The sequence below is a fragment of the Musca autumnalis genome, unplaced genomic scaffold (assembly GCF_047663935.1).
Source record: "Musca autumnalis isolate F117 unplaced genomic scaffold, ASM4766393v1 scaffold_3, whole genome shotgun sequence".
NCBI lineage: Eukaryota > Metazoa > Arthropoda > Insecta > Diptera > Muscidae > Musca > Musca autumnalis.
In genome coordinates this window covers 84,158,064-84,167,138 of record NW_027411866.1, presented here as the reverse complement: position 1 = coordinate 84,167,138, position 9,075 = coordinate 84,158,064, and positions in this window count along the sequence as shown.

Sequence of the window (9,075 nt, the reverse complement as noted above, 5' to 3'; positions counted from 1 at the left end):
CGTATATCTTTTTCAGTTATCTGGTTCCACTGTGTCAACATCCAACACTAACTGGATGCGCCCATAAAGAATCAGGAGACAGGTGAGTGGATTTAGCTTTTAAATAAATGGAACACAAATGCGGCTCCAATTCACATGCAGGGCATGCGCTAGGTATCGTGTCCAATACAAATTGAGATTACTGAATCGCCCAGTTTTTAACAGGGCTACAACCACTCGTGTTTGCCTTGGCAGCTGGTATTCTTCTTCTACGATGGATGGGGGATGTCCCTGGGTACGGCATCCACACCGTATCTTTGTGCTGTATCAGACTGTGAATGCTATTAAAGCATGCATTATCGCTTGCACCTTTGGACCTCTCACTCTCTAGATAATGAATATCTTTCCTAACCTGGCGTAAAACCACTCGTGTTTGCTCGGTAGCTGACGTTCTTCTGGCGGTGGATGGAGGGTGGTCTCCAAGTACGGCATTCACAGTGTATCTCTGCCAGCGCAACCATATATGTGTGCTATCCAAGCCTGTTGTGTAAGAAGTCAACAAGGTTTCCATTTCAGCACCCCAAGTGCTGCCGGTCAGCGGCTTGAAAACGTTGTTCCTACTTCAGATCTTGTCGCAAATAGTTGTGGTTTACACGAACGACTTAAACATGCTGTCGAACGCAACACCTAATATCTTGGAGTAGTCAGTGGTCGGAATCAGTGCACAATCGACAAATATGTTCAGAGGAGCCTCCCTCATAAGCCCAAACAGATAATGTCATTGGTTGCCGATCGAGGGTCATTTCAGCGACATCCTCCCCTCAGGCGAGGTGTAAAGGAGCAACGCACGGCTTGAACTGTCAGTCATTTACAAAGGAGTCACGGTCATAAATCATTCCTTATGCCGGCAGTTAATGGAACTGACACCCTTTGGTAAAGCAGCAAATCTCCTTCTCATTTTATCATTTACATATTAGGTAACTGTCTTTACTGACTGTTAATGGAAGCTCTACAGAGTCCTTGAGATTAAAGAGGGCCCGAGATAGAACTTTGAATTTTCCGTGTTAAAGCCAATCAGGCTTGAGATCGCCATATGTCACCCCGTTGTATGCTGGTCTTGAATATTTCCTATCTTATTCCGACTTTCTTTCTTCACAGTGTAATAAAATTATTTTTATCGATAATAATGTGCAGTTTTTGCGAAAAGTCTTCCTTCCACATTGCATCCCACATGTTAGGCACAGAAAAATGTTTTTTTTTTCTAGATATTCTCAAACAGGCCTGTGACTAGGCAGAGAAGACAGGTTTGCGGAAAATCACTTTATATTCCAAGATTGGAGTTGTTTACCGATTATGAGGGAAACTTGTTTTTAGAGGTCTTGTTGTGACTTGCCGCACGTTTGAAACCCCCACAAAAGACCAGTCACCTTAGTCTCCAACAAACGAAATACAATGTTAAGACAGACATCTCAAACCGATCCTGTACTGCAAATGTTGTTTTATTGATAGGTGAAGCGGGCGCGCATGTGTGTGTGAGGAGTTAATGTTGCTTGGAATACTTGAGGTTACCTTCCATCCAGAATGGTGATACTTGTTCAATAGATAGACATTTTTCCTCTTAAATATTACTTGGGCGTAGGATGTTCTGACACAAGCAGCAGCAGGCTGGCAGTTTCGTAGAGTGGTGGGCTGAATAACTTGATTGGGTTAGTTGAAGTTGAAACATTTGAAATTCACTCGAAATCTAACGCTATTAAGTGTAAATGCATTTACATTGCGAAAGCTACGAGTTCATGATGAATAATGTTGCCTGTCATTCATGAGCGTTTCAGGTGAAAACATTAGGTGGCGTTTCCGGATAATTTGATGTTGGAGTTTTATTTCATAATTTGATACTCAACTCGTACATAAATATGAATATTCTTTGCATACATAGAGGAGGAGAGTTTTTTTTACTTTAACTTTTGCAGGTAAAAATGTTAAAAAAATGAGTACAAAATGAGCATTTCGGTGCGCCTTGGTCTTTAGGCCCCCTGTCCCTGTTTCGGTCAGCGGCTGTCACCTCAGTATACACATTTTTGTATTTGTATCTTTTTTCTGTATTGGTAGCAACATATCCAGGAATGCCTGCTCCGGATTCTTTTGGTCCATGCCGGGAGGTAAAACGCAGGACCAATATGGATGTGCTCAACTTGTCACATCCGAATCCACCACACCCAACCTTCGGTGAGATGCAATTGATGCCGGAAGTGGCTGCATCCCAGAGGTTATTCTGGACTCGTCCATGCGAAGAACTACGGCAGGGACTATGTTACTGCATGCTGCGCGAACGCATCCCCCAGTGAGTAGTCATCATCTGAATACACGACTCCCCCGCATTACACCCAACAGCAGCCGCACACGCAACACTTAACACCCGTCGTTGCTGTTTCAATCCCATAAAATGCATCCTTTTTGCAATTTAATTGCAATAGACTCCGAGGTAAGGTCGAGGAAATAGTGGATTTCATGAGTCGAAAGGATATCATGTGCTCAACTTGTCACATCCGAATCCACCACACCCAACCTTCGGTGAGATGCAATTGATGCCGGAAGTGGCTGCATCCCAGAGGTTATTCTGGACTCGTCCATGCGAAGAACTACGGCAGGGACTATGTTACTGCATGCTGCGCGAACGCATCCCCCAGTGAGTAATCATCATCTGAATACACGACTCCCCCGCATTACACCCAACAGCAGCCGCACACGCAACACTTAACACCCGTCGTTGCTGTTTCAATCCCATAAAATGCATCCTTTTTGCAATTTAATTGCAATAGACTCCGAGGTAAGGTCGAGGAAATAGTGGATTTCATGAGTCGAAAGGATATCATGACCGAGGCTAAGCAGTAAACTAAGCTCAACAACAACTGCAGCTTACAGCGTTGTTATGGTTACAACGTACTGATGAATAGACAGCGGAATCCTATGCAAATGCATATATGGTTAGGATGGTCGTAGAGAAAATCTGATTAGACAGAAAGTCGTTTTATTACAAAATATAACGAATTAGGCCCAGAAATTTTTGCATATCGTGTATATTTTGACATATTTTGACATATCTGCATAAACTGAGCATATGCAAAACCATATGCAAAAATATATTCAAGGATTTGTGGTCTAAATATACCACCGAAATGGCTGAAATTTGGTATTAAATCTTCGTTAGGGGTATGCAACTATACAACTGAAATCTGTCCGCATATGTCCACGTCTTCATATAGCCCCCATAGAACGGTACCTACAGATATTCGGTATTTTGAAATGGTAGCCTCAATATCCCAGCGAATTGACTGAAAATTTGTATTTTGTCTTCGTTGGGGGTATAAAACATTCCACCTGAAATTTGTCGGTATAGGTCCACGTCTTCATATAGCCCCCATAGAGTGGTACCTCCCGATTTTCGGTATTTTGAAGGTTGTGGCCTCAATATCCCACCGAAATGACTGAAATTTGGCATTTTGTCTTCGTTGTGGGTAAAAAACCTTCAAACTAAAATTTTTCGGTTTAGGTTCCGGGCTTCATATAGCCCCCGATAACGATACCTCCTGTGGGTTTTGGCCGAGAAATTTGTCGGTATCGGTCCACGTCTACACATAGCTCCCATAGAACGGTACCTCCGAAATTCTGGTATTTTGAAGGTTGTGCCCTCAATATCCCTCCGAAATGGCTGAAATTTGGTATTAAGTCTTCCTTGGGGGTAAAAAACCTTCAAACTAAAATTTTTCGGTTTAGGTTCCGGGCTTCATATAGCCCCCGATAACGATACCTCCCAATTTTCGGTATTTTGAAGGTTGTGGCTGTGGTTATACATTTCTCTATTTTATTGACTTGTCTGAAGAGAATTTTAAACAGAAAAATTGTAGACACAAACATTTTTGTACCTATTACACTATGACACAAAATGGAATTCAAAGTCTGGGGGTGGAACATTTTTTTGCATATGAAAGTCCTTGAGTCCAAAAGCAAATTTTCGGCATAGGTCAAGTTTCTGAGATATCGCGCTATGAAGTTTTTGATTTTTTCCCTATAATACTTGGTAAAATAGCTCCATATATCTGTTTGGCTTTGTTGTAGCTTCATTTTGAGGTGACATTCAAATCGATTGGCGAATCTTTTTGTAGAACATTTCATTCTTCTAACTCAATGACTTTCATATCCTTTTCGTCCTTTATTTCTTGAACCGTAGTGAAAGTACCACAAGATGAGATTTTTCAGCATCCAAATATTCTTCAAAAATGTTGCTCAGAAGATTTTAGGTACGGTTCTCTTTGACAACTAATCGATTTTTTCCCGTTTTCATTGTCCTTTTTGACATTTAATCGGTTTTGGTTCAGAAATAAACTATGTTTTGTTTTTCTGTATATTCGTTATTGGTTATGTATGTAGACATAACAATTGGTTATTGCTTATGTAGACATCTGGGGTTCTTCTGAAATAATTACCACAAATAGCTCTTGTAATGATGAACACGTTAATAACAAATTTTCTTGGAGGATATATCCGGTTATCTTAATTTTTGAACCGTATATTCCGACATTAAAACGAATTTTTGAACCGGTTTTAAGTAACCGATTAAACTTATATATATATACCGTTAAAATGTTTATAGAGTTGCCAACCAAATTAAATTAATTCGCTTCTGAAAACTTTGTTAGTTGCAGTTCTAGAACAAAAAACCGTTTTCTTAACCGTTTTTAAGGAAAGATATCAGAACGCGCAAATATGGTGATCAAAGGCTGGGGAGGCGAACAATTCTTTTTGGCGATGAAGGTCGATGAAGATTATATTATACAGACAAATTTCGCTTGAGAATGGAATGTATTGGGGTAGCAGTCAGGTGTGGAACTGCCGATAAATAGCTGTACTCCAGGTTAGCATTAACATTAGCCCGCTTGTGGAAGGTCATGACCGACTGGTCTTAGGAGTCTTTAATGCTCATCAAGAGTTGTGGCATTCGGAATGGCTGAACAGATTGATAGCTCTACGTTTTGTACGGTCGATGAGGACTCTCCCACCAGAATAAGAGAAAGTGTCGCAGTTCGTCAGATATGACCATTGTGTCACCTCATCTGACAAATGACGTCACCTGTAAACCCGTCGTTTTTCTTAGGTCAGACCATCTCCCCATAATTGTCTCCATCAGCAGACCGCCCGTTTTCATCACCTCTGAACGTCGCACTTTCATCAATTACGGGAAAGCTACACCAATCACATCTTTAGAGGTCTGCCCAACCCTTCTGATGCTCGGGTTCCGAGAAATCATCACTGTTGCTCACTATATACATGCCGGTCGAATACCCAAAGTGAGACTAAGCTTTTCAGCAGAGGCAGCGGTATTAGAAAGTGAGCGTGATGAGCCAACCCCAGAGTCAGGAGCTGACACTGGAAGTTAACAGTTTGGTCGGTGAACATAAGAGGAAGAAGTGGTTAAATCATATGATGAGTTACAACACTGGAATCCGAGTAAGTGAAACGTGGGCAACAATTAAATCTCTCTCTACCGCGGGAAAGAAAGATTTAAGTCACGTTTGGCGAATGGGCAGGGTGGTCCCGCTACTGAAGCCAATGATGTCTGCAAAGGTAAATCGAACATTGGTGCCAAGTCACAAAAAAATACATTAATGCCAAGTCACAAAAATGTTCTCAAGTAAATTAATTTTTTTTGCAATTTAATTTTCAAGTCACTATAAACAATGCAACACATGGCCGTACGTCAAACCATACTGAGTACGTTTATGATAAAAAATGTGAAACTTTCCAATGAAATGTTAAACTTATCTAGTATCCCTTGTACTTAAGTATCACAACTTTCTGTGTAAAAACAACTTTGCTGTACGGAAACTTATAATTTGAGCAAAATAGTTATATTCCTCAAGTAGCAAGATGGTACTATGTAGAACTATTTTGCCAATTATGCGCTAGAAAAGTATACCCGTACTCAAAAAAGTAGAAAAGTTTAACTTTTTTTAAACAAAAATGGTTCGAATTACGCTCTCATCTTCAATTTTCTGCTAGACAATTTTGGCTGATGCTACTCAGCGGTGGCATGTCATAACGTCCAGGGTCATAATGTCCATGGACGCTATGACACCAAAAAAAGTGTCATATCGTCCATGGACATTGTGACACTTTTGAAAATGTCATAATGTCCATGGACGATATGACACTTTAAAAATAAAAAATATGGTATAAAAGTTGTATTCATAATTCATAATTTTATTGATAAATTTTTAAATTTGTTTCAACAATTTGTCTGCAATAAGGGCAAAGCAAAGGTGATCGATTTGTTTTGGACTTTGCATCTAACTTTTCAAAACAATACGAACAAATCTTGAAATGTTTACATGGTTGAAGCAAAATATTTTTCGGTTCCTGCACAAAAATAACACATTTAAGGACCTCTGTAGGTTGACTCGGAGCTGTTTCTGCATCCTCCTGAGTCTCCGATTCAGAAATATCTTGGCTATCAGCATCCTCTATGATGTCATTATTAACAATGTTGTTTTCCTTGTTTATAATAGCTTCGAAGAACTCAGATAGAGTCATAACGCCTTTGTTGAGTTTTCGGTAAGACAACTGATCTTACAGTTTTTACTATCTTAAATTCGTCGTTTTTTCGGCAAAACACTCAAATTACCCGCCGGAGCTTGCGCCAAAGAAACAGAATATGAGAAATCCTCATCGCGAATAATATCGAGGAACACTCTAGAGATGTTACACATCATAAACACTCCAAATGATATTAGAATGAACTACAAAGCAGACACAGACAATTGTGCTCAAATGTATAGACACACGGTTAACAAATACAGACGAGACAAACTTCAGTTGAAGAAAGCTCTTGGAAGCAATTAAACCAAACTCTCTTTCAAGTAATTTAACAGCCAATAATTTTGTAATTACATCCATTAACATAATTATTATTTGTAGTTCCCTGAAGATGATTGGAGATTCCAATCGAAATATTGGATAATAAAAACAAAATTAAAATAAACAACTAGTTTTATTTAAAAAAGCCTGTAGCCGAACGATACCTAAAACACATATCGAGGAACTTTAAAAATTGACCGTGTTTTTCCAATTTCCTTGATAATTTCGAGTTATAGCCTTCGAGCGCACTAGTAGTCCTCACATGCTCAAGACTGACAGAAAATCCATAAGGTGTAACCTAAATAATTTAAGAAGAAGGTAAATGCAATTAGCTTCTGTATTTCAAAACATAGAGACGATATTGATAAACGATTGTTTAAAACGAAATGACGAATAAAGACGGACGACACTGTGAAGAAGTCGGTGCGGAAAACCGTAAATGCAAATGTAATGAAAAATCGGCGGCCGATTTTTCATTACATTTGCATTTACGGTTTTCCGCACCGACTTCTTCACAGTGTCGTCCGTCTTTATTCGTCATAAACAAAGGGAATAAAAAATCGGCCGCCGATTTTTCATTCCCTTTATCCTGCTCACCACCACCGAGAATAATTTGTCATACCTTTCTCATCCACTGTTTTTCGAAGTATTTCAGAAATGTATTAAAAATTCCCTTATCGTTTTGGGAAAAATTCTCTAATTAATTTTTAAGTGTTAAAAACATCTCTTCAATTTGCTCTGGATTTGCTAATGGTAGACTTAAAAATTTTCTGTACCACTTTCTGCATTCTTCTTTGCGCTTTACAACATTTCCGAAGCCCTTGATTTTTGTACTTTACGCACAATAGCCTGAGTGTAGTGGAACCAACAGACACTTTCAGAATGAATCTCCAATTCAATGGCACATCACAAAACAGCTTCTGAGTAAACTACTCACTAAATAACGGTTCTTTTCATCGAAATGTTAAGTTTTGATATTTTTGGACATTATGTCACTCCAAAAGTGTCATAATGTCCATGGACGTAGTGTCGCAAATTTTTAGACTTTATGACACTCCCAAATGTGTCATTATGTCCATGGACGCTACGACACTTTTTTTGGTGTCATAGCGTCCATGGACATTATGACCCTGGACGTTATGACATGCCACCTACTCAGCATGCTTGCTGGCATCTGGTTGGCTGATACTTTGATTTTGACATTTTTGCTAATGTGTTTAAATTGTTGCAATATTTTCGTTACCGTTCTCTTTGAACAAGTTTGTGGGGGAAATAACATTAGACAGCTCGCTCTTTTGATAGTTTTATTATTAAAATAGTACAGGAACGTTCCTAATGTAACGCTATTTTAGGGAGAAGAACTGGAGAAAAAACCTATAAATGATCACTTTGCAAACCATATGAGAACATCACTAAAGCGGGATACACAGCATCGTTCAAAACTGGCAGTCAACGCACTTTTTGGATAATTTTCTGGCAAATAAAAACTTGTATTTAGCTAAAACGATTGAAATACATACAATATATTAAGTAGTATTTAGAGATTAGGAAAGCAATTATTTAGCTAGACTTTAATATTGACGAAATAGCCATCGATGACTGTCAGCATTATTGGTCGATGTGTACACTCAGAAAAATTTATGTTAGAAATATGTTTGGATCCAAAGAAATATATGTTTAGGACCGGTTGCAAACAAATATATGTTTGGGTCCAAACAAATATATGTTTGCAACATTTTGTAACATATCTCAATTTGATATGTTTGGGTAAAACATATTTTTTATGTTAGAACATTTTTTTCATGGGTGGAGAGAGGATGTTTGTCAACGAGAGTAATAACAGTGCTCTCGCGGCTGTGGGAATTGTATAATAGAAGACGTAGAAGCGAAGAAGGCTTTGGTGGCATGTATGCGTCAAACTCGTGTGTTTCTTGTTTTGTTGTTGTTAACCAACTTAGCTGGCGAAGAAGAAAAGAAGAAATAATATTAATTATATTTTTTTATACCCTCAGCATTTATGCTAACGAGGGTATATGGTAATATTCAAAAAAGTTTTACAACCGTTGAAGTTGAGGTTCACCGTTTAATAAGTCGCGAACTGTTAATATCTATATATATATAATTCTCCTGTCACGGTGTTCGGCTTTGAACTCCTCCGAAACGGCTGGACCGAATTTGATGAAA